The sequence below is a fragment of the Lonchura striata genome, chromosome 1 (assembly GCF_046129695.1).
Source record: "Lonchura striata isolate bLonStr1 chromosome 1, bLonStr1.mat, whole genome shotgun sequence".
In the NCBI taxonomy this organism is placed as follows: domain Eukaryota; kingdom Metazoa; phylum Chordata; class Aves; order Passeriformes; family Estrildidae; genus Lonchura; species Lonchura striata.
This window is the reverse complement of record NC_134603.1, coordinates 39,110,755-39,133,448: the sequence shown is the minus strand read 5'-3', so window position 1 is coordinate 39,133,448 and position 22,694 is coordinate 39,110,755. Positions and strand designations below refer to the sequence as shown.

At 42.5% G+C, this 22,694-nt stretch overlaps 1 long non-coding RNA gene across 1 annotated transcript; it reads left to right on the top strand.

Moving 5' to 3' along the window:
• The first annotated feature begins 14,004 nt into the window (after nt 1–14,004).
• On the top strand, nt 14,005–19,473 carry LOC110484792 (uncharacterized). Its single transcript, XR_002467816.3, has 4 exons — nt 14,005–14,101; nt 14,321–14,377; nt 14,465–14,545; nt 19,401–19,473. It is a non-coding gene; the product is annotated as an uncharacterized LOC110484792 (long non-coding RNA).
• The last annotated feature ends 3,221 nt before the right edge of the window (nt 19,474–22,694 follow it).

Sequence of the window (22,694 nt, the reverse complement as noted above, 5' to 3'; positions counted from 1 at the left end):
CCCATGGAAGTGGAGTTCAGAATTTCTTTGTAACTCTCACATGTGCTACTTCTGTGTTTGCTCTGGTTTTGGCACCCAGAGGGTCGAGAAAAATAGCCTGAAAGCCACAGGAGCTGCTGTCTGTGCTTGAGAAGCAAAAGCATCTGAACATCAAGTGGAACTGGAGGGTCAGGTGCATCACAAGAGGTTAACCCCAGTCCACCTCTCTCACTCTCTGCTCTCTGAGAAACCTTTGCAGGATGAAGGTTCACATGTTAATTCTAGTGAATGCTCTGGCTTGTTGCAGCTCAAAGAGAGAGGTGGCTGTATTTGTGTCTGGAGGTAGGACTCTACCCTCTGGTTATCATAATTTTATTTTACTTTTTATCTCCCTGCCATTCCTCTTAATTGCAAAGATATTTTGAAGAAACCTTCTGCCTGGGGGTTTGTATCAGTAAGCAGAGGGGTTTCTGTCCCCCTTTTTTCTAGGCCTTTGGAATCCTCAAACAGGCTTCAGGGAGGGCAGAAATAAGGCAGCTTTTCCTGGTAAGGGCTCTCTGCTCCCACTTGTAGTTTGGAGGGGGAAGAGTGGCCCTTGTAAAGTTCTCCAAGTAGAAGAGGAGGCAGGTGAGAAATGCCTAGGGCATGGCTTTGGTGCTCTCACTGAAATATTCTTATATTAAGTCCACAAGCTCAATTTTGAGCTTGTTTTTGAGGTAAGAGTGTAGGAATAATAATTCCTAAGATAAATTAATGCTGCTTCCTCTCTGCTTTGAGTGCAGCAGGATGCTGAAGGCAGCAGAAACTTTGCACTGAACCACGCATCAGTGCTATCCAAGAAAACTAGAATAACTATAGAATAACCAAGTAAGAGGATCTATTTGCCCCATTAAGGAATGAAATCCAACTCTTCAAAACAGTTGAAGAGCCCAAAGTGTTTGTGTGTTCATGGATTGTTATGACTCAGTGTGAGTTTGCAGTGCACTAAAATAGCCCTTGGGAAATAGCTGTTTTCTAATTTTGCTTTCTTTCCAGAACCAGACAAGTGCTAAACTGTTAGTGCCACATTCATAGAAGGTATTTTATATAGATACTTTGGCTAGTTTGGATCCCTGTACTTTGCCACAGCACTGTGCTACTGCTTGCTACAGCTACAGCAAGGAAGAAGTCTTGTGCTGGCTCTGCATCAGTATTTAAAGGGAATTATTAAGGAAATAATATTTCTTAGAAGTTTCCTATTAGGTCGTAGGGGAATTTGGCAAGAGTGCTAATACTACAGGAGCTCTAAACCTACTGTGGCAGTGGCATGTGAATGTAATAATGCTGTTAGACTTTCACTACAAGCTACAAACAAAAATCCAAGTCCATGATGCGGAATGAAGGATAGATTAATTTATACTGTGTATGTCACAGTACTCTGTACACTTAAATTTTGCTATGTTTGGCTTGTTGCTGCTTGTAGGAATACCTTTGTCTTATTACTTGGTCTTCTTTCTCTCCTTAAGGAGGTGCTTTAGAAGCATTTTGAGATCTTGCTGATGCTACTTCTGTAAAAGGAAGCTCTGACAGTGAAATGCCTGTGAATTTACTTTTACCTTCTGGAAAGTAGTTAGATTTTGTTCAGCATCCAGTATACAGATTGTGGAAGCTAAAATATAAAAGGTACAACATTTACCCATTTGAATTTTTACTTCCAGTGTAATTAACTTAATGGTAAAAAGGAATAATTTCTCAAAAGGTCTCTGCTGAGCTCTGCGAGCACGTGAAGTATCAAAAGCAGAAGAATATCTTTGTTCATAGCTGTTCCTCTCTCTAACCAAGAAGAGCAAAAGGGGGTTTTTGGGGTTTTTTTTAATTACAACTTGAAATCAGAATACACTCTTCCAGGCTGTGATAAATGTTTGCCCTCACTTCCCACTTGCACAGAGCTGATGAAGTTCCCCAGGGCTTTGAATCTGCCAGTCTGTTAAGCCTGAAATACATCTGTGAGTACTTTTAGTTTTTTTAATAATTTCAACCAACAAACCCTTCATGCAGGAGAGCTTCAGTCATGACTTGCTATAAAATGTTATTTTCCTTTATATTGGAGAAAAAAAAATTTAACACTGTTAAATTTCTGGACAGCTCATGGCCACTGTTCTAATACCCTTCCTGAATTTAGGTAATGTTTTGTAAATTATACATTGGGCAACAAAGAAGTTACATTCCTACAGTAAATACTCATAGAAGTTTGATCTTTTACCCATTCTAAGACACAAAATAAGCTGCAGGAAAAATGCAGATTTTTTTTTTCTAAGGACTAACTGCAGTAAACACATACTGAGTTCTACTTTCCAGTACGCTCTTGAGCCTCTAATCTCTCTAGATTTATTTTACTTAAATCCAACCTTAAATCAAGCCCATTAGTTTATTTTTCTGGTGCATGACATGAAGAAAAGTGATAGAAGATGAAGTTAGGTGCATTGCAAGGCTGAAGCTTAATTGCAGATTCAGGGGGAACCTGATGAGCAGAGTATCAGCAGGGCTGAGCAGCTATCTCTTCATGACAGGACATCACTGTGCCCTTCTCTGAATGAGGCCCCATTAGTGTTAAGAGAGAAAATTAACTGTTCCATGAAGTTTTCATGTACAAGTTTTAGAAAACCTTCCCCAAGTGTACTGTTTCTGAAATAACATCTGGGTCTATATGTGCAACTCAGAGGTTATGTAAGCAAATTAATGTTACACCACAGTGACCATGGTAACATTTAGCAGAGGGAAGCCCCGTAAATAGCAGAAGGAAAAAATTACTTGCAATAACTCATTGAACAAATCAGTAGAAAATCAGGTTATTTTCACTTGGTTTGCTCTTTCAGCTTTTATATGCCTCATAATCACTGTTTGTTTTAATTGTCCTCCCCTCATACACAAACCTTCCCACCTCCAAATACCAAGAAAGGGGGGCAATCCTGTCACTTAATGATTTACTGTTGCTGGTGTAGCCTTTCCAACACAGGCATCTTAGTATTCCTGCCACTTTAATATCTTTGTGAGGTCCAGAATACCTATAAAAAGTTGATTTTCAGTGGTGAAGAAGTTTCAGATTTCTTTATGAAGACAGTAGAGTTATCTTTGTAAGTGTGTGTTGCAGTGGCAGAGGAGTAAATGCTGGAAAACCAGGCTTGAAATCAATTCAGACCCTGTCCTGTTTCAGCTGTCAGACGATGAGGCTGTCAAGTGGCTCAGCCTGGTCCCTCTGGATGGAGTATTAGGAATATGCACACTCCAGCAAAGTACATGTAAGAGCAATGCTTTGTTGGTTCAGTTAAATGAAATCCCCCAAACACCAAAATTAATTCATACCAAAATAAAACCCACCCAAAACCATAAAAAAAAAGGCAAAACAGCCCTATTACTTGGGAGGCTGCAGGGGGCTGCAGAAGCCATCAGAAGCTGAAAGGAAGGAATCAATAGGGCTAGCTAAAGCCAGCTGAAGTGACTGAACCTAGTGAGGCTGGGCATTCACCCAGGCTCTGAAGATCTGGGCTGCACACATGCAGGGAGAGGAGGCAGGAGTGAAGGCTGTCTGCAAACAGGACTTGTCCCCCACAGGGTTTGGTTTCTGCCTCTACCCAGCATGGTCCTGTGGTGTATCTTAGCAATGGCTAAGGTTTTGATGGTGCCTGTTGATGCTGAGAGCAGGGCTACTGCCCAGGGCAGAGGTGTGGGGAGCAGCAGCCCTGGGAGCCCTGGCAGGCTGCTCAAGGGTTTCCTCACCCAGGGGAATTCCCAGTCAAGCTGTGCACACAACTCTGCAAAATGCTTCCTGCAACACTCCTGCTGACCCAAGGGGTCAGCCCTGGATTTCTGCATATAGAGACCCAAGGATCAGTGTCTTTTTAGCATGTGTCACAACAGAGCGTCAGGGAGTGTGGTTTTGCTGCCAGCCCCTTGTAGACCCTTCTTCAAGTCTCATGCAAATATATTTTCTGAGTTCTTGCTTTCCACACATCTCTGAGGTCTTGGCCTGCCACTTTGCAAAGTTCCAAAACCAGAGCAAGTTTCACGATGCTTCCCCAGCAGCTTTACTAAAAACCCGAAACATTGCTCTGGGTTTCTGTGTTCTCAGACTGCTGAGGAAAAAATATGCTGTTGGAGGCAGTCTGGGTTTGATGACAGCACAATTCTTCCTCTCTGTGTGCCTTTGCTCGTTCTCTTCCTTTTTTTCAAGATCGTGCTTCAACCTTCTTGTGAAACCCCTGTGGTTTATTAGAGGAGTACAGTGGCAGCAGCAGAACTTTAGCACTGTGTAAATATGAGTACAGGGGCTCACAGAACACTTTCAGTGTTTTGGAACTAATGAAATGCCTTTCCCCAGGATTGTATCCTAAAATCTGGCCAAAAAATGGACAAAATCTGGCCAAAGAGAGGATATGCCTCTGCATAGTCATCCCAGGTTGCTGCAGATTGAACAAACTTGTATCACATCAATGCACTACTACCTAGATCTCTGGGGGGTCTTTCACATTGCTGCAGTGTCAGATACAGGTGTGGTAACAGTGGCAAGAGCTTTGGTGAAAGGCAGCATTGTGATCTGACAGCAAAACCTGTCCTAAGGTATTCATTAAATTGTTCCAGGCACTGGGACAGCCTATGATTATGTCGAACAGGGGAGCAAACTGTACGCTCTGCTTTCCTGGTATGCACTAGCTTAATCTGAAAGTCTGCCTGGGAAGGTTAAACACAGACAGCTTTGTTTAGGAGAACTCCAAACTGGCAGAGTCCATCGTCCCAGAGGGTCACCTGTGGGGTTCTGCGTGTGCCAAACATCTGTGCTGCTGCAGGAATGTTTTCTGTGGGTGCAGCTTGCAGCTGAGCTTGTCCACGGGGTTCCCTCAGATGTCAGAACATTTGGATGTTCCCAGCAGATCCAATGCTATCTGTAGCTCAGGCTCTCTCTGTACTTCTGGAAAGTGGTGCCCAAAACAGAAGCTGGAGTTCCCCAGGAAGCAGCTGCGTGGGGAACTCTGGGCTCCTCCCGCAGGAGAAACCACGCTCCAGGAAGTGTTTAGCGTGGGGTTTGACACGGAAAGGGCCGGTTCTCACAACAATCATGAGTCTTGTGGGAGTTCTAGACCTTACACAGAAATTACCCACCAGGGTATTCCTTAACCCTGCCAGGAAGAGGTGCTGGTAGAGTCAGGTTTGAGAACAACCCTTGTGGTCATGTAATGCAGAGTGGGACACCAACATGCAGGGGCTCCTGATGGCTGAAAGAGTGAGCCAAGTGCTGGGAACAGGACAGTGCAAAGGGCTCACAGGAACATGCTCAGGCTGCAGAGCTGAATGCCATCGTGCCTGGGTTGTCACTTCCATAAGACACACTGCTTTTGACCACTTTTTATGACTTGGTTAAATGGCCAAATTTTATTCCTTTACTGGCAGTCTTTTGATTTCTTTTTCTGCAGCTTGTAAAGAGTATTGTTTGAAAAAAAAAATCTTAATCTAAAAATAAATCTATAGTCCTTGCAGTTAAAAAAAAAAAGAAGAAAAAAACCCCCAAAAAATCCCAATAAAACAGCTGACATAAAAACAAGACCCGCGTGCATTATGATAGTTCAGAAATCAGATAAGAATGTCCAAAATGTAACTAATTTTAAATTGCTTTGTAGGCAGGTTCACCTCATGTTTTGGCCTGAGGCATAGAGATAGCAGCTGACATGACTTTTCAGTATTTTGGATTGACCACGCTGCTTGTCCCTGCTGCTGCTCCAATTTATCAGCTTTGTTTAAAGATCAAAGCCTTTAGTATAAATAAGTTGAAGTTGAAAACAATCTGACTTCTTGCATGTTTATTTCCTCTGTTAATGAGAAGAATTATGTGATCCAAAATTGTTATTTTCTCTAAAAATTCAAAGAGGGTAAATAATTTTGTTGCTTTGCAAGTAGAAAAGAAGCTTAAAAATGGATGCAGAGGCTGCAGAACCAAGGCCTGCCAAGAAGAATCCAATCTGGCTGAATTGGCAAAATCAACAGTCCAGATAACTAAGGAAAAAGAAAGAAAGAAAAAAAGAGCTATGCCAGCACAGGAGATGCAAAACCTCCTAGAAGCTTCATGATCTGAATTCAGCCCAGAAAAGGAACCAGCAAAGAGCAGCTGTCTGACAGCTATGAACCATGAGGGAAGTGAATATGAGCATCTGGCTGGCTCAGAGCCTGTTGAAAGACATGGTGAATGACAGGGATTAGGGACCTGGGAAAACTTCCAGGAGAAGAAATTCCAAGGAGCAGTGGGTCCCATCTTGGCAGTCACCTGTTCGGGTGAGAAATAAAAAGAGCCAGAATTTACAGATCACAGTTCATCTGGTCCTGCAAAATGTTTCATGACTTTTAAGAGAGAAAGAAGCAGCAGATTGTTGTGCCCAGACTACTGCAAGTGCTTGAAGAATTGCCTGGGAGCAGACCTGGGCTACTGCACAGTTTTTGCTTGTGCTAAAAATGCTGCTGCCCTGCACTTCTGCAGGACTGTTGTCAGCAAAGAGGGATGGCAGAAATCCATGGCAATTTGCAGTGACTTAGATAAAGAAGAATTAAGGAAAGATCAAATTCCTGCTGGAGTCCAGATTTTGTTAAGGAAACACTGCCCCTTCCTTTCCTCTATTCATCTGTAATAAGAGTTTTTTATTGACTTTTGGGCTGTGAAGGTATCTTTATTTTTCATTTACTCAAGAAAAGGAATCAGATTACCTTGGTGACATCTCTCAGGTCATTTTCTTGAGACCACATGCTGAGTGGCAATGCTAGGATCTTCACCACCACTATCAATTTCCACATCTTATACTGAGGAAGTAAGCAAAGAATAACTGGCAACCAGAAAGGCAACAGGGTGCTACCAGGTACTGTCTTTACAGCATCTGAAACACTTCAAGTTCCCCATGGGTCTTCAAACAAAACCAGGGAAAGAAGGCAATGTCCAGCCCCCATCTAGGCAAGTAGCACCTGCACTGTTCTTTCCTTGTTAGATCTTCATTAAAAACAGGTCAAAATGCGTCTGGGCCTTAGGTGATGGCACTTACCTTCTGGGGTGTGAGAACTTCATGTTCTGACCACAGGAGAAAAGAGTATGCTTCAGTTTGCTGCTTGCACTATAAAGTGCCAAGAGCACGGGGGGCTAACATGAAAGAGCTGCAAGTAAACAGTTGTGTAGTAAGTAAGAAATATATAAAAAATTTTGATTTCATGACTTCTTGTTGATACCTGGTTATTCTAGCTGAATGCTTACTTGGTAGCATGGATGGTGTGAGCCCCAAATCCCTTCCTTTTAGCCCAGGAGAGATTCTCAGGCTTCTCTCTGCCATATTGCCTTCCTATAAGGGCAACACAGATTCCAATCCCAAAATCAGTGTCCAGCCATGTCAGTGAAGTTGTTACAGCAATGTTCATATAAACAAGACATGCAGCACCCTGGGAAGGGAACCTGCAGAGGAAAACAGCCAGTGCAGAGACCCATGCAGCCACACATCTCGGTGGTTTCACCACAGCCCAGCTGTAGCTCGGTCCTGTGGGTCGCATGTGCGTTGATGGTTGGAGGGATCTCACTAAGTTTCCCCTGGCAGGAAATTGGATTGCATGCTCCAGGGACTGTGCTGCAGTGGGAGCCACAGTAAGGGGGGCAACCACAAAATTAGTTTAAAAATGTGTTTGTCATCCAAATTAAACTATCAGGCTGGAGATACTAGAGATAACAGGTGCCTTGCCCAGTGCCTTAATTCAGTGCCCTACCCAGCTCAGTATCCTGATACTTTCTAGCTGGGAGAACTGGGTGGCCAACTGTATCTTAAAAAAGAAGAAAATCACTGCTAGCTATCTGTCGTTCTCCATATTTCTCTGTCTGTCTCTACAGGCAGCAACTGAACTCCTCTATTTTGCATATCAATATAATTTCATTTTTCTTCCACTTAAAATTTGTTTCAGTTTGAGGTGGCTGATGTCAGCCTGACTAGCAAACTATCAGTGTCTCATTCTCTAGGGAACAGCAGTCCCAGATGGGACTGTGCAAGCGGGGACCACCAGCTGCCAGCAAGGTCCATGTGGATGTAGAACATCTTGCTCCAAGCTGTGAGGGCTGGTTTGAACCAGAAAAAAACAACTGGGAGCTGGAGTAATGCTGGCATAGCCTGGGACAGGGAACACACAAATCCTGGCTGCCTCCAAAATTATAATCCCCTTCCCTTCCCTTCCCTTCCCTTCCCTTCCCTTCCCTTCCCTTCCCTTCCCTTCCCTTCCCTTCCCTTCCCTTCCCTTCCCTTCCCTTCCCTTCCCTTCCCTTCCCTTCCCTTCCCTTCCCTTCCCTTCCCTTCCCTTCCCTTCCTTTCCCTTCCCTTCCCTCCCCTCCCCTCCCCTCCCCTTCCCCTTCCCCTTCCCCTTCCCCTTCCCCTTCCCCTTAATCTGTGTCACCTCATGTGAGGGCTCCAGATATCCTTAAAGGTGTTGGCTGAGAGATTAATTTGCTAATAAATATTATTTTGTTAATTACATACCTACCATGGGTTTTCCTAAAATACCAGATGCTGCTATGTGAACACCACAGTTATCTAGAGGTTATCTCACACCCTGCCTCCCTCTCTTTCCCATTTGTCTCCATTTTGTGATGCCCCAAATGCCTGCAGATGCTGGCTGTCCTTACGCCCATGGATGCTTGGGAAAACACAGTTTGGGAGCTGCAAGGTAGAAGGGGAGCTTACTGGGTGTAAGTCAGAAAAGAAATTATGCAACCCTTAGAAATTAATGACATAGAGGCAAGTAGGGCACGACTGTTTTGAAGTAGGAATTAATGATTATTGCATACTTAGCTGGTTATGCATCCAGGTTGAGACATACAGAGCGGGTGGGCTGCGCTCAGTTGGGAGGAGTGGGGCGCGCAGCCAGCCCTGGACAATGTGTGTGTTTGTGTGCCTGGTGGCAAGCAAATCCGTCACCCTCTTCAGAGAGTAGTGCAGACGGGAGTGGGCTCTGGCAGATGGCAGACACCCGGAAAGGCACAAGGAGACAGCCCAGCGGGATCGCAGCGTGCGTGGCAGTCAGCACACTGGGGCTGCCCACAGATGGAAACATGCAAACCACAGCCCTGGGCAGAGCTCAGGAACACTGACAAAGTCAGACCCCGGCCCCCCAGACTCCTCTGAGAAACTGAAAAATCAGGACGACAGTCCGGATCGACCTCATCTTCTAAGGTTGCACAAACCTGGAGGAAATGGCAAGCCTAGATGTGGCTGAGCTGATCTTGGTGCAGGGCACACAGAAGGGCTGTAGGAAGACAAACTGATTGACAGCTCATTAGATCTGGAGCTAATTAGAGTCTGGATTATATTCTGTAGCATTTCTCTCTATACAAACCTATCTGTGCACTAGACAGAATAAAATTCCAAAATGAGAAAGCACAAGGAATGCAAATAAGTTCCCTTTGCCACCCCCAGCCTCCTTTGCTAGTCACTCTCCCTCAGCAGCGACAGGATAAGGTATCCTAGAGCAGCTGAATGCCAATATGGAATAGGGAGGGGAATTTTTATGTAGCTGTTTTCTCAGTTGCATCATGCTACTACTCCCAAAAATGGAATTCCATGAAATGAAGAATGACTGGAAGGAAAGAAAGATTTTTCTTTCTTTTCTTTTTCTTTTTTTTTTTTTGTTTGTTTTTGTTTGATTTTTTCTCTACAGCATCCAGTCTGTATTTAGCTAAATTTCTTGCTTCTTTACAAAACCTTTTGTCTTTTTTCCCCCTCTCAAGGCAGGCTGAGAAAATAGAGAGCAACATGGGTCTCATGCCTGTGCCCTCCTCCCCTGCCTGGCCTGCCTCAGCTCAGCACACAGGATGAGCTGCAGCTCCCTGGGGGAGGGTATTTAACTTGAGACTTCCAGCTTAAGCAACAAGCCTCTGTGCTACACACTGAATCACTGCTCTGTGTGATAAATTGGGCCAGTCTCTTAGCTTCACATGTCCTTTAGTTTTGTTCTTATCTCATACAAGCCCAAATAAGAAAAGGCTGAGACATCTGTCTTGATCCAAGCAAAACCAGATAGCTTAGAATAGCTGATTTAATTTACACCAAGAAACAAACCGGCTTAGGCAAACCAGTAAATGTTTTTGAAGCCAGCTATTCTTAAGTTTTAGCGAGTTCCACCTTATTCCAGAAACAAAAAGACCTTGCAGAAACACCACAATGTTGGGCATTGGTCTGTGACATATTTTTAACATCTGTGCAGCAGCTCTTGAGACCATATTGGGGTGTATGTTTGTGTCAGAGATTGACAGAAAGGTGCTTTGTAAAGGTACAAGGCACTTCCTCACTGCCATGATATAATGGGTTGTTAGTGACTTGTCAGTTCATGTTTTCAATTACTGTTATTACTATTATTTCTAAACTGTGGGAGTTTCTAAAATTGCTTTATATCAGATAATAAGTATACTCATTCTTCAGTTACACTAATTAGAGTTCTGAGTATGATTCTGCCACCTCGATGGCTCCAAGAGCTGGGACTGGTTACCATACACACAAAGCTCTTAGCTCTTTTCCATAAAAAAATTGCAACCTTAAAGTTTTAACTCTTGATGTCCCAAAGACCATCTTTCCTGCCTCTGGCTTTTCCATGGTTCATTCCTTTAGAGTTTCTTTATTATTATTATTTCTTTAGAGTTTTTCTCCTATCAAATGATGTATCCCACAAAATATTTTGGACAAAATATTTTTGTCCAAACTAAAAGTGCAATCCCTAAGCAATACCAATCACGTGGCATGTTGCTGTGGAGCACATTTCTTTGAAGTTTCCTGAGTGAACAGCTCCCATATTATCTTCTCCTGGGCCACTCTTGTGTTTCCTTCCAGTTGTGCATTTCCCAGCCCTGGGAGGGGACACTGCTGACCATTGCCAGGCTACAGTCTGGAGCAGCCTGAGAAGGCTGTGCATGCCAATCTAGCTGGAAACAAAGCTGGTGAGCAGTGGGTAGAGCTGAGAAAAGTCTTGCTTTTAAAAATATATCTGAGTCTGACCTAAAAAGAAGGAAGGTAGCAGAGCAAGTCAGAGCAAAGAGAGAGGAGGATTTAATAGTGTGGCACTACTGCATGCAATAAAGCTTAATGTAGGTTATTATACCAGAAAAAAATGTTTTCCTGAAAATGCTATGCTGTTCCATAGAGCAGAGCTCTCTAAAGGGGCATTGCAAAGGAAGAAAAAACCAAAGAAAGAAAGAAAAAAATCCAGACCATATGAAACCTTGTAAGATGGTCTACAAGGACTTGCATTAAAGTAGGGAAAAGGGACTAAGTTAACTAATAGAAGTGGCTGAAATTTTTTTATAGCCTTGTTTAGGAGACTGTGCATGCATTTTACAGTCCACCTTCTGTCTGCAGAACATAATTTTCTCAGAGAAAAATCTAAATCTGCACTTTTAGTTATTGGAAATTAAGTAGAACCCAGAAACTGTGACATAACCAGCTCTATTTAATCAGGTAAACTGTTTTGCTCCTCACTAGACTATACATGCATGTAATTCCCTTTCCTGATTACCTTCTTACCAGAAATTTGCTGCTCTCCTATTTCAGATGAATATCTCAGCTCATTTTCTTACAGTATGAACATAAAAACCTGCTGGCAGATATCCATTATGATGCTCACTTCACACCTTAGGTTTGCCATCAACCAAGTGCCTTCACCTTCCAGGCCTATTACAGAGCCAATCTTTTTCTCATCTCTGAGAGAGAGTTTCCTATCTGTGCAATAGCTTAAATTGCTCAGGTAGCAAATGCATCCTCCATGGAACCAGCAGCATGGAGAGAGATGAGATGGCCTTCTGGGAGCTCAGGGCAGAAGCAGCCCTGCTGATGGCTGCCTGTGTGTGCTGGCACAGAGGACAGCTCACTCCAGCTGTGAACTGGTATGTGTCTTTACTAAAGATGCAGAAAGAGCCATAAGGACTCTTCCTTTAAACATGTCAAGGTCAGAACATAGAGGGTTTACTTCAAGGAAAAAATACACAAATTCTCATTTTTCTAGGACATTTCTTTGATATCTAGCAGGTCTATTTGTAGCAAGTGTTTCCACCATCACTATGAGACAGCTCCCCAGACTAACCTATCAATGGTCCACTTACTGCATAGAATCAATGCATTCTTCTTTCTGAGGTAATTGGATGTATTAATAAAGCAAACAACAACCAAATCATAAAAGTGAGCTCAAAACACTGTTCCTGGCTTGGTTTCTGTTAGGGGCCACATTGTAAATGTGATGAACTCAGATCCTTTCCCTGGGTTTTTTACATGCTGAGATACATGTCTTGGGGTGCCAGAAATGCCAAAGAAGCTGCGTAAGTCTTCCTTGAAGGCTGCATCCCAAAATAAACCCCCTGTCTTCAGGAGAATAGTACCAACCCATTACACACTGCTGTTGAGGGAGATTTTAGGTCATTATGATTCAGTGAGTAATATGTTTGAAAATGCAATTTAAAAGTTTTTCAATCATTCATGAAAACTCTTTTGATGCAGAATAAATCTTGATAATGTCTGTGATTGTGCCTTGACTGATGAAAGATCTGAATGGAAACTTGTACAGTAGGTAATATTTATTCTGGCAGTGTGTCAGTAGGCAATGTCTACTGCTTTTATTGCTTTGTGGAATAAAAGTTTTGAATTTTGCTCAGTACTGAAGCATTTATTGTCTTGAAATTGGCAGCAGTAACACCCAGCTGGGTGCCGGTATGTTTTATGTTTGTGAACAGACTGATCCATGGGAAACAATCTAGCAGACAAATCAACTTCATTATGAATTAAACAAAATCTTTACTTGGGTATGAGACATTTGAGCCTGAGGGAGCTGTTATTTTGGAAAAGGCCCATAAAAGGACTTTTTTAAGACAGGGACTTTGTGAGTTTTTATGATATTCTTAGACTGCCTTTAGTTATGCCTTGCTTTGTATAACACATTGGATTTTTATAAAACAATAACTTCTATGTAAATGGTAGTGGGGTCCAAAACTCTGAGATGAAAGTTAGAACAGTGCTCAGTGCCTGGCCAAACCAGTGAGATGCATAAATTGTTCTTCTTCTGCCTGTCCCCAGGACAGGAACTGTCATTTCCTATCTGTATCTCTATTGCATAGCACTGAGAAAATCCTTTTCATAAGCAAAGAGAGAGGTAGAAAATTTACCCAGAAATAACTGAGTGCTCAGTACCAAAACTAAGCATAGTGTGAAGACATAGTTCTGTGTGCTTAGAGCCCATCTTATCAACTCTCAGCCTTGTGAATGTCATGGGATCTGATGTTTTCTTAATTCCCCAGCTGATGGTAATCAATGAACCACATGATAACCTAGATTTCATTAACGTAATGAAAAAAAATCACATGTAAATAACTCACTTTGTAATTGCTGAGTAAATATGAAGCCAGTCTTAAATCCTGAAGGTAAATAAAATCACCTGATGGTAATTCTGATCCTTTATTCACTCTTCATGGGTTATCATTCCCAATGTTTCTTAGATGCCTCTTAGACATGACCACACAAAAAATTGGTTCTTCATGAAATATCCTGTAACAGTCCTTGCATTCACCCCCAGTCAGCAACCTTTATGAATAATTTTTCTTTTCTCCTTTACTGGTCCAAAAGCATGTGCTGACAATCAGCCTACGGCAATGTGCGCTGGATATTCTCACAATTTACATATGATTTGTTCTCTCTGTACCTTTAATAAAGGCCTTGTGTGCTCTTCTTCTCTGAAAATATTGTATGCCTCTGCTATTACACATGTACTTCTTGGAAGTAGTTTCTATCCTCACAGACATCCCACATGGTTTTGGGGAAGTTGCCCTAACCGTTCCTCCACTCTTTCTGTGTAAAATGCGGATAATTGTATTTCCCTTCCTGATCTGTTTTGGACAGGTTGTTTCTTAGTACAGGTATGTTATATAAAGCCAGGCTTTATAACTGATCTCTGTTTACTTTCTATGTCCCTTGGACAGGGACAGGGATTCAGCCTCCCCCACTGCCAGGCTGGGCCAGAGGAGATGTGACAAAGGGAGGAAGCAGACACGGCTTGTCCCCACAGCTGTGCACAGGCCAAGTGCCAGCGATTACAGCCTGGACACTCACAGGTGAGCAACCTTGCACTGGGTTACATAAAGCACTGACTGAGAACAGCTTCAGGCTGTTAATGCTGCTCTGAGCTGGGGCTGGCATGATAACCATTCAGGGACATTTTTAAATTGCAAAAAGAAAAAAAAATCAGATTCGGTCTATAATTCATGTCAAAGAATTTGCTCTGGGCAGGACTTTTGCCAGTGATTGGGATGATGCCATTTGCTCTCTTGTAGCACAGCTTTCCGAGATGGGCAAGCAGATTATTGTCGCATGACTTTCTCCGGACGATGGTAAGTTTCAAAGAGGTTTCTTCATTCTTGTCTTGAATTGATATAGCTTTAAGATGCTGCTTAACCATAGCTTTAACCATGTTTCAGAGCCTGAATGCTTGATATTTGCAGGAAGAAATGTGAAAAAGAAAGAAAAACATAATAGTTTCCGATCATCAAATATTTTGGGTGAGTCATTCGCCTGCATCGCCAGATAAATGCAACAGGACATCCTGTGACCGTTGGGCAGTTTCTTTAACTTCTCCCTTTTTTGCCTACAACATAAGTAGTGAAGTAGGAAAGAAAGTGGCAGTAGAGTCCTGTCTAGGTGCTCCTCTTTGCTTGGATTCTCTCCCACATCGGGAGAGGGAAGTCAGTCACCTGAGGGGTTAGTACCTGCACTGATGCTGGGATATACATGTGGATTGTGGTCTGCTCCTGGCCAGCAGCAGGTATTTCAAAGGCAAAGCCTCCATGAGTGAGTTTAGAGAAGTTGATGTTATTTTCCTGAGCCTTTTGCCTAGTGGAGGAATTTCTTCACTGGAGCTCTTCTGGAAAGGACCTGGAAGGGGCACTTCTGTGCCACCAGTCCTTTCTCTCACCCCAAGACTTATCATCCCCAGCTAAATTTTTAGGTCTTGCATGCCTAATAGTAGAATTTTAAAGAGATTTTACTAATTCCTTTTGGATGCCAGTGAAGAGATACAGATGACCAGAATACCAGTAAAAGTGATGTAAATGAAGTCAAACAAATGCTGCTCCCAACAAAAAGAAAGCAATAAATCAGAACACCGTAATTCTGGTCATAGAGTTGGCATATTTAAAGAGACACAAGGAAAAGCTGAATAATTGGGAAAATAAAATACTTCTTCTTTCTACTCTATATGCAAGTACAAACAGAGCTTTGAACCTTTGATCTATAAAAAGCCAATCTGATCTTATGCAAAAGCCTTGGGGAAATAAAAAAGATCTGATCCAAGGAAGATAAACATCTAGTTGGAAATCTTAGAGTAAGCCTGAGAGACAGTTTGCATATGTGTGAGAATACATATATAATCACCAAAAATTAAAGACTGCTTTAGGTTGATTGTTCAAGTGAGAGGGAATTAGTGGAGAGAGAACAAATCAATAAAGCACAACTTTCAGTAATAGTTCTTGGCAGAATTTTGGGAGCATGACTTCACATGAAATAACTGGAGTCTTCTGAGATTTATCTCCCTCCTCAAAATCCTTTTTTCAAACTTGTCCCTACTATGACACTTAGAAGTTGATGAAACTGGGATTGTCATGTATTAGAAAGGGTTTCATTTCATTTTAAATTTTCTTTTATTATATATTTCCTTTACATCATGTCAGGAAATGTTCTATTTTGCTTATACAATACCTAGCATGGTGGTCTTCTTTTGTGGGCAAGGTTTCAAGTAACGCCACTAATAATTACCAGGAACAAATCTATCAATAAATAAGTCTCATAACTTAATGATCTGACAGTGAAATGAAGAAATATCAATGTCTAACTGCTATCATGTGTGTTTAATTTTGGCACTGTTCTTCCCCTCTCTCCCATATACACAGAGCTTCAGCAGGCAGAACAATAAAGATAAGGTTCCTTGGTTTTGTTTGTTATTTAATGACCATTATCTTCAGGGTGAGAGGTTCCCCATAGTTCTTTTACACACCTCTCATCTGGACTTCTCCCACTTCCTCATTCTTCGAGTGTTTTCCTGATCTGGTCACAGGTATGCTGGCAGCAAACATTCTGTTCCTTGTATTGGCAAACTATTTTTCGCCCATTTTTCAATCACTGATTCTTTTCCTCTTCCAGTTCCATCTATTTCACAACAGTTTCTGTCAACAAAACACCTTCTACTCCCTATCTGCTTTCCACATCAGATTCATGCCTTAAGTCTAGACTAGAAGTCTTTAGGGCAGGGACTGTCTCTAGATTAACATTTATATATGTTTACTTATCCTCAAAAAGCCCCAGCTTCAAACTTTGAAGTCCAATTACAGTAACTAATATTGGTGTGGGTAAAAAGGTTTTAGCCTATTAATTCCAGGAACCACTCTAAACAATACTTTCTAGCCTTAACCAAAAGTTGAACGTTACTAGCTGTTTCTTCCTGGCCCTCCTAACCCCTGAGCTCTTCTGTCATCCAGCTTCAGGCTCTGCAGCTTGTCTTGAAATTGTTCAATATTTGTAGTATCAAGCCTTTTCTTTTTCTCTTTTATTTGCAATAGCCTTCCTGAATAATTTGGGCTTTCCTGTCTTTTCTTCAAATATTACCTGAACCATATCTTCCTCTTCTAATTGTTCTCACACTATTGTTTTCTAAAGACTTTGATTTAGCTGGCTTAGTAAAATATGCTATGAAAAAAATGCCACGGGAAAAAAAACGTTCCTTTGTCCCAGATGTTATTTGTATTTCTGTAATAGCTGGGAACTCTATATATAGTTTACCCACTAACCTGCTTTCAGTGTTTGTTGTTGGTGATTGTGGTATCACTTTTCTATTACATTCTTATCGCCTAGTCTGGTGTAATCACTGTAACCCTTTACTGCTCTTTGTACTTCAGAGCACACCTAATACTCCAGTTCAAAGTTGTGCTTGTTTCCTTTATCTTTCATAACTGACACAGTGGAACCAGATCACAAAAATAGTCTTTTCTGAGTCGTTAGTTGCAAAATTTTTGTTTAAATCACCCCGGGAAATAAACAATGGAGCTGGGAAGGTTAGGTTTTACATTTACATTTATCATTTTGTTTACTTGTTTGTAAAGTCTGCTTCAATGTAACCCACTACTGGATAGTGTAAAATAGCATAACACTCACAAAGTGTGTGCAGCAGCATGTTCAGAGGTGATATACTTGTTTTTGTATGAGGAATGTGTAATTCTCCACTTTCTGCCTCTATCTAGCCTGCTTTGTCTGGCCAAAATACACCTCTGTCAGAGAACTGGTGGATGGCTTAGGTGGAGGTCACACTGCCCCTTTCCTTTAGTGTGGCACAAACCATCCTCAGGATTCACGGTTTTGTTTGCAGGCAATATGAGAGAATAATAAAGGAACAAAGGAAGCTGCCCAGTCTCCTGGGGCTGGATGTCTGGGTGATGGAGCTTGCAGGTGCAGAGCAGGGGTGTCCCAGGAGGTGACATGGCCTCCCAGAAGCTGTGGCCTGTGCCTGGTGTTGCCTGAGGCTCTGGCAAATGCCGTGTGACCGCTCTGCACAGGAGCTTGATCCCAGCTGATGCACTCAGCCTCAGAGTGCTGCAGGCAGCTGCTGCCAGAGGCAGGTGCAGAGTGCTGGTCCTGGGCAGGTGCTTCCTGACTGCCTTGGAGATGAGCTGAGGCATAGCCTTGCCTTCACCCACCCAGTCAGCCGAAGAAGAGCTATCAGACTCTCCTACAGACAACTTTGTGCCTTGCAAACATCTGCTTCTTCCTCTCTTTGCCTTCACATCCTGCCCCTGTCCCGTGTGGCAGACACACTCCTCCTCTCTGTGAATTCACACACACAGGTAGCAGGAGCAGCCCTCAAACCACAGCCAAAATGCAAAGAGTGGATTTATTTCATGACCTCGCTAACAAAGCCTGGCCACAGAGACATGAGGACACAGGCTGCCTTTGGCTAAGTTCATCCTAGCTGGCAGCAGGGACAGGGGCTCGCTGCCTGCCCCACCACTGCAAAAGATGTCGGCACATGCCTGACAGGAATTCTCCTCAAAACAGGCACAACAACAGTAGCCATAAGATGAACAACAGTAGCCATAAGAAATGGTGTTTTTCCACATCAACATTTTTTGTGTTTCCAGCTTCAAGGTCACTTTGGGAAAACTATTTCCCCTTCATCAGTCTTTCTGTTTTAACCCTTTCTTCCCAAGAGCCTCACAAGTGCTACACCCAGGAGAGCAGTCCTGGAATACTGAGTGAAGTTCACCCCCATTGGCAAGGAGGCTGTTGTTCTCCCCAGGCCTCCTTATAGTCACACACTCCCCATTTGAAGGTCCAAAATTCTTTGGGATCTCCTCGTCAGTTCCCTCCGGGCACATGCCGCTGAAGTGTGGCTGTTCAGTGGAGAAGTCCTCTACAGTACTGAATTCCCCCTTCCTCTGCCTGTCTCATGCAACCTGTCAGTTTCTTGAGCAGTGACAATCCCATGGGACTCCTTCTCAGAGATTTGCACTGTTTCTCTTTTTCGAGAAGTAGCCCATGCTGGTTCCTATCTTCATTTGTTGTCTCCACTGTGCAGAAAAGGGGAAGCCATGAGATCAAAAGTAAACGGGCTGCTTAGTCCTTGAGGGCTTTATGTGCTGTGCCTGAGGGATCTGTCATTTCAACATTTCTAAGTGCCAAAATTAAATATTTTTATCACAAAGTCAATTAGGTTGGAAAAGTCCTCTGACATCATCAAGTCCAATCTTCTCGTTCTAAGCAGTTTGTGTTCTTGGGCCTATTCTTTCAGGGAACACTAGTGTGCAAAGTTTCTGTACATGTTTACAATTACTGAGCAGCCTTAGCTTTGCTCTGCATGCCATAAAAGCAAGTTAATACTGCTGTTGGTAGTCAAAACCACACTATTGCCAAAACTGCTATTCATAATTCTCCTTCCAAGAAACAACATATTACGGACTGCAGTCACCATGCAGTTCTCATGTATTTGCGACTTGGATTTTTGTTTATTTGCAATTACAATATTTATTATCATTATACAATTATAACTGAATTATTGCAATTATTGTAATTTTGTCCTTTTTTTCATAGACTTCACCTCATACTTGGGACAGATATTTCTTAATATCTCTGTTGTTTTTGTGTTTTTTCATCAAGATTTTGCTATTCTTGTCATTGCATTATATTGGATGTTAAGAACTATATTTCTAACTCTGGCTTTTAAATATCAAGTGGGGAAATAGCTGCACACAGTGGAAGCGCTGTCCCATGCAGACACTGGATACAGAATCAGGGTACAGTTTCGATGGGTGGGCTCAACCTCATGGGCACCAAGTTGGCTGTGACTCTTCCAGCAGATTTCTTGTTCAATAGATTTCTTCTAGCCACTATCTGCAGACCAGCAAAGAGCTAAAGCGACTTCTTCCTGTTCAAAGACAACCAGGCATGGGAGACCATGATGAAAAATTGCAGAGTGGAAGGTATGCACATGGATAAAAAGCATGGTCACACTCTGGGGCCAGAGCTACTGATGGCTGACCAGGTGGGGAAAAAGGCTTGACTGGGATGGATTGAAGAGGAGCTTATTTGAGAAGAAAGCCTTAAAGAAACAGAGATAAGCAGATCAAAGACATTTAATGTTCAACTTCCCACTTAAATCAGGGCTAGCTTCAAAATTGGATCAGGTTGCTGAGAGTCCTGTCTAGAATTTCTGAGTATCTTCATGGATGGAGATGCTGCAGGCTCTCTGGGCACTTGTTGGTTTAACTACCCTCATGAAAAGAACACTTTTCCTTAGATCCATATGGAATTTTTACAGCTGCAATTTTGGCCATTGTATCTTATAATTTCATTCTGCACATCCAAAAATCTGGTACCTTCTTCCCTATAACACATTTTCAAGTAGCTGAAGATTAAAATTAGACCTTTGTCCATCCATTTTTTCCATGATGAACACAGGTATCAGGTTTTCCTCACGCATCATGGTGATGCAGTTCTCTAAAAATCTTTGTGGCCCTCTGCTGAAACAGCTCCAGTCTGCAAATTGATCACTGATGAGGAAGGGGTGAAAGATAGTAGGGTAGGAGAAAAGTAGGAGAATAAAGAGAACAAGGAGGGAAACCTTCAAAAAAACAAAGTCAAGAACAATCAGGATACTGCATGCAAAAGAAAAAAAGAAGTTAGGAAGGCAAAAAGATAGCATGAGAAAAGTGGCCACATAGATCCAGCTGTGCTCTGGGGCTATGTGGCCACTAGTTTTTACTAGATTACTAGAACATCTCAAGACTTTTTTTCAAAAAGCTTTAATCTGAGAGAGTTGTTGTTCCACTCATTCATTATAAAGGTTAGTGTTGATGTGGTTGTCTCTCAAAAATTACTTTCTAAAAGTCTAATTAATTTTGCAGTAGTGTGCATAAATTATGGAGACTTTGAAGTAGCAGGTTATTCACATAAGAAAGTTTCCCAGAAAAGTAGTGATATTGGTTTTTGCACTAGACTTATTCTCTCACAAACACTCATGCCTAAGACAAACAACCCTTAGAAAGAGATGAAGGAGTGGCAGGTAGTGATTCCCAGGTCCAGATTCCTTTATTTTCTTTGTAAAAAAGGCATGTCCATGAACTTGCTGTGCAGCCACATTTGTTTTGAAGAATCCTCATCTCCTGGAAGCTGCTTGCAAAAGAGTCATGTGATAGTTTTTGCTCAAAATGGGCTGTGGCTGTCACTAATAGAAATGTCTTTTACTGCTTTGGGACTACTGTGAACCTTTCCTCTGATCATGAGCTTGACAGATCAACTGGGTGTTGCTTAATGACCCTGTTACTGCAGTTGGCAGACATTGATTTGACACATCAGGGCAGGCAGGTTCTTTGGAGGCTGGGCAATGTCAGTCCCTGACAATGCACTACATTCATGCAGAGATGATGGCAAAGCAGAGCAACATTTGAGTAATGTCCCCAAGCAGTGGGAAAACAGCCCCCATGATTTAAAATGTGTGCACACTGGCCTTTTTAGAGGAAATATTTAGTGGTCTACTCAGTCAATTAGATATTTTACATTTTCAGCAATACCTGCAAATTATTGATCACTTACCTCTGCCATGGATATTTTTTCCATTTAAAAAAATCTTCTTGACTAATCTATTTGATTAGTCATCTAAGTAGATGACAATAGTTTTCCAAAACTGTGACCTATATTGAAATAATAATGTTATTAATAAGGGATGGAATTTCACCAAGGGCAAGTCCTCCCTGACCACCTTGTGACCTTCTAAGATGGAGTAACTACACCAGTGGACAAGGGAAGGATTACAGATGTCATTTATCTGGGATGCTGTAAAGCCATTGACATGATCCCTCACAACATCCTTGTCTCTAATTTGGAGAGAGATGGATTTGATTAGGATAAGAAATCGAAGGGACAGTTGCATCCAGAGGGCAGTGGTCAATGGCTCAGAGTGTCAATGGACATCAGTGACAAGTGATGTCTGTGTTGTGACCAGTGTTATTTGTTATTTAATATCTTCGTTAATGACATACACAAAGGGAGTGCACCCTCAGCTACTCTGCAGATGACACTGAGTTGAGAGGTGCAGTTGCTATGCCTGAAGGACAAGATGCCATCCAGAGGGACCTGGACAATCTCAAGAAGTATGGGAATCTCAGTTTAATGAGGTTTAACAAAACCAGCTGCTGGTGCTGCACCTGGCTCAGGGTAACCCCCTGTCCCAGCACAGGCTGGGGATGAACAGATCAAGAGCAGCTCTGCAAGAAGGACATGGGGGCAGTGGTGGATGAGAGGCTGGACATGACCCAGTAATGTGCACTCAGCCCAGAGGGCCAAACGTGTCCTGGGCAGCATCCAAAGCAGCCTGGCCAGCTGGGACAGGGGAGGGATTCTGCCCCTCTGCTCCACTCTGGTGAGACCCCACCTGCAGCGCTGCATCAGCTCTGGGGTCCCCAGCACAGGAAGGACATGGACCTGTTGGAGCAAGTCCAGAGGGGGACCACCAAGATGATTAGAGGGATGGAGCACCTCTCTGATGAGGAAGGGCTAAGAGACTTGAGTTTGTTTAGCCTGGAAAAGAAAAGGCTTAGGGGTGACAGAATTGTGAGCAGAGCCTGCAAGACAGATGGAGAGGAGATGAAGGATCTTCTTGCAAGAGCAAAAAGTGACAAGGACAAGGTGGAATGACCAAACTGAAAGAGAGCATGTTTAGCTTAGACATTAGGAAGAAATTCTTTTCTGTGGGGGTCAGAAGGCACTGGAACAGGTTGCACATAGAAGTTGTTGGAGCCCCATCCCTGGAAGTCCTGCCCCAGGCTGAATGGAGCTCTAAGCAACCTGTTCTAGTGAAAAGCATCCCTACCCATGCCAGGGGGTTGAAACTATCTGGTCTTTAAGGTCTTTTTCAATCCAAATCATTCTGTGATTTTATGATTCTCTGAATCCAACCCTTTTGGGAATATCCAAGGTGCTGGGAGTCCCTTAGTAGCTACACATCTTCTGGATGGTTCTGATACCCTCCATTCTCTTTGTAGCTCCTTATTTAGTAGCCTTCCTAGGAGGTGAAAGATTTGGAAAACATATATTGTCTTTTTTATTTTTCAAGCCCAAAATAATGTTGTTTGTCCTGTTTACTTTCACCAGCTTTATTTACCACAAATA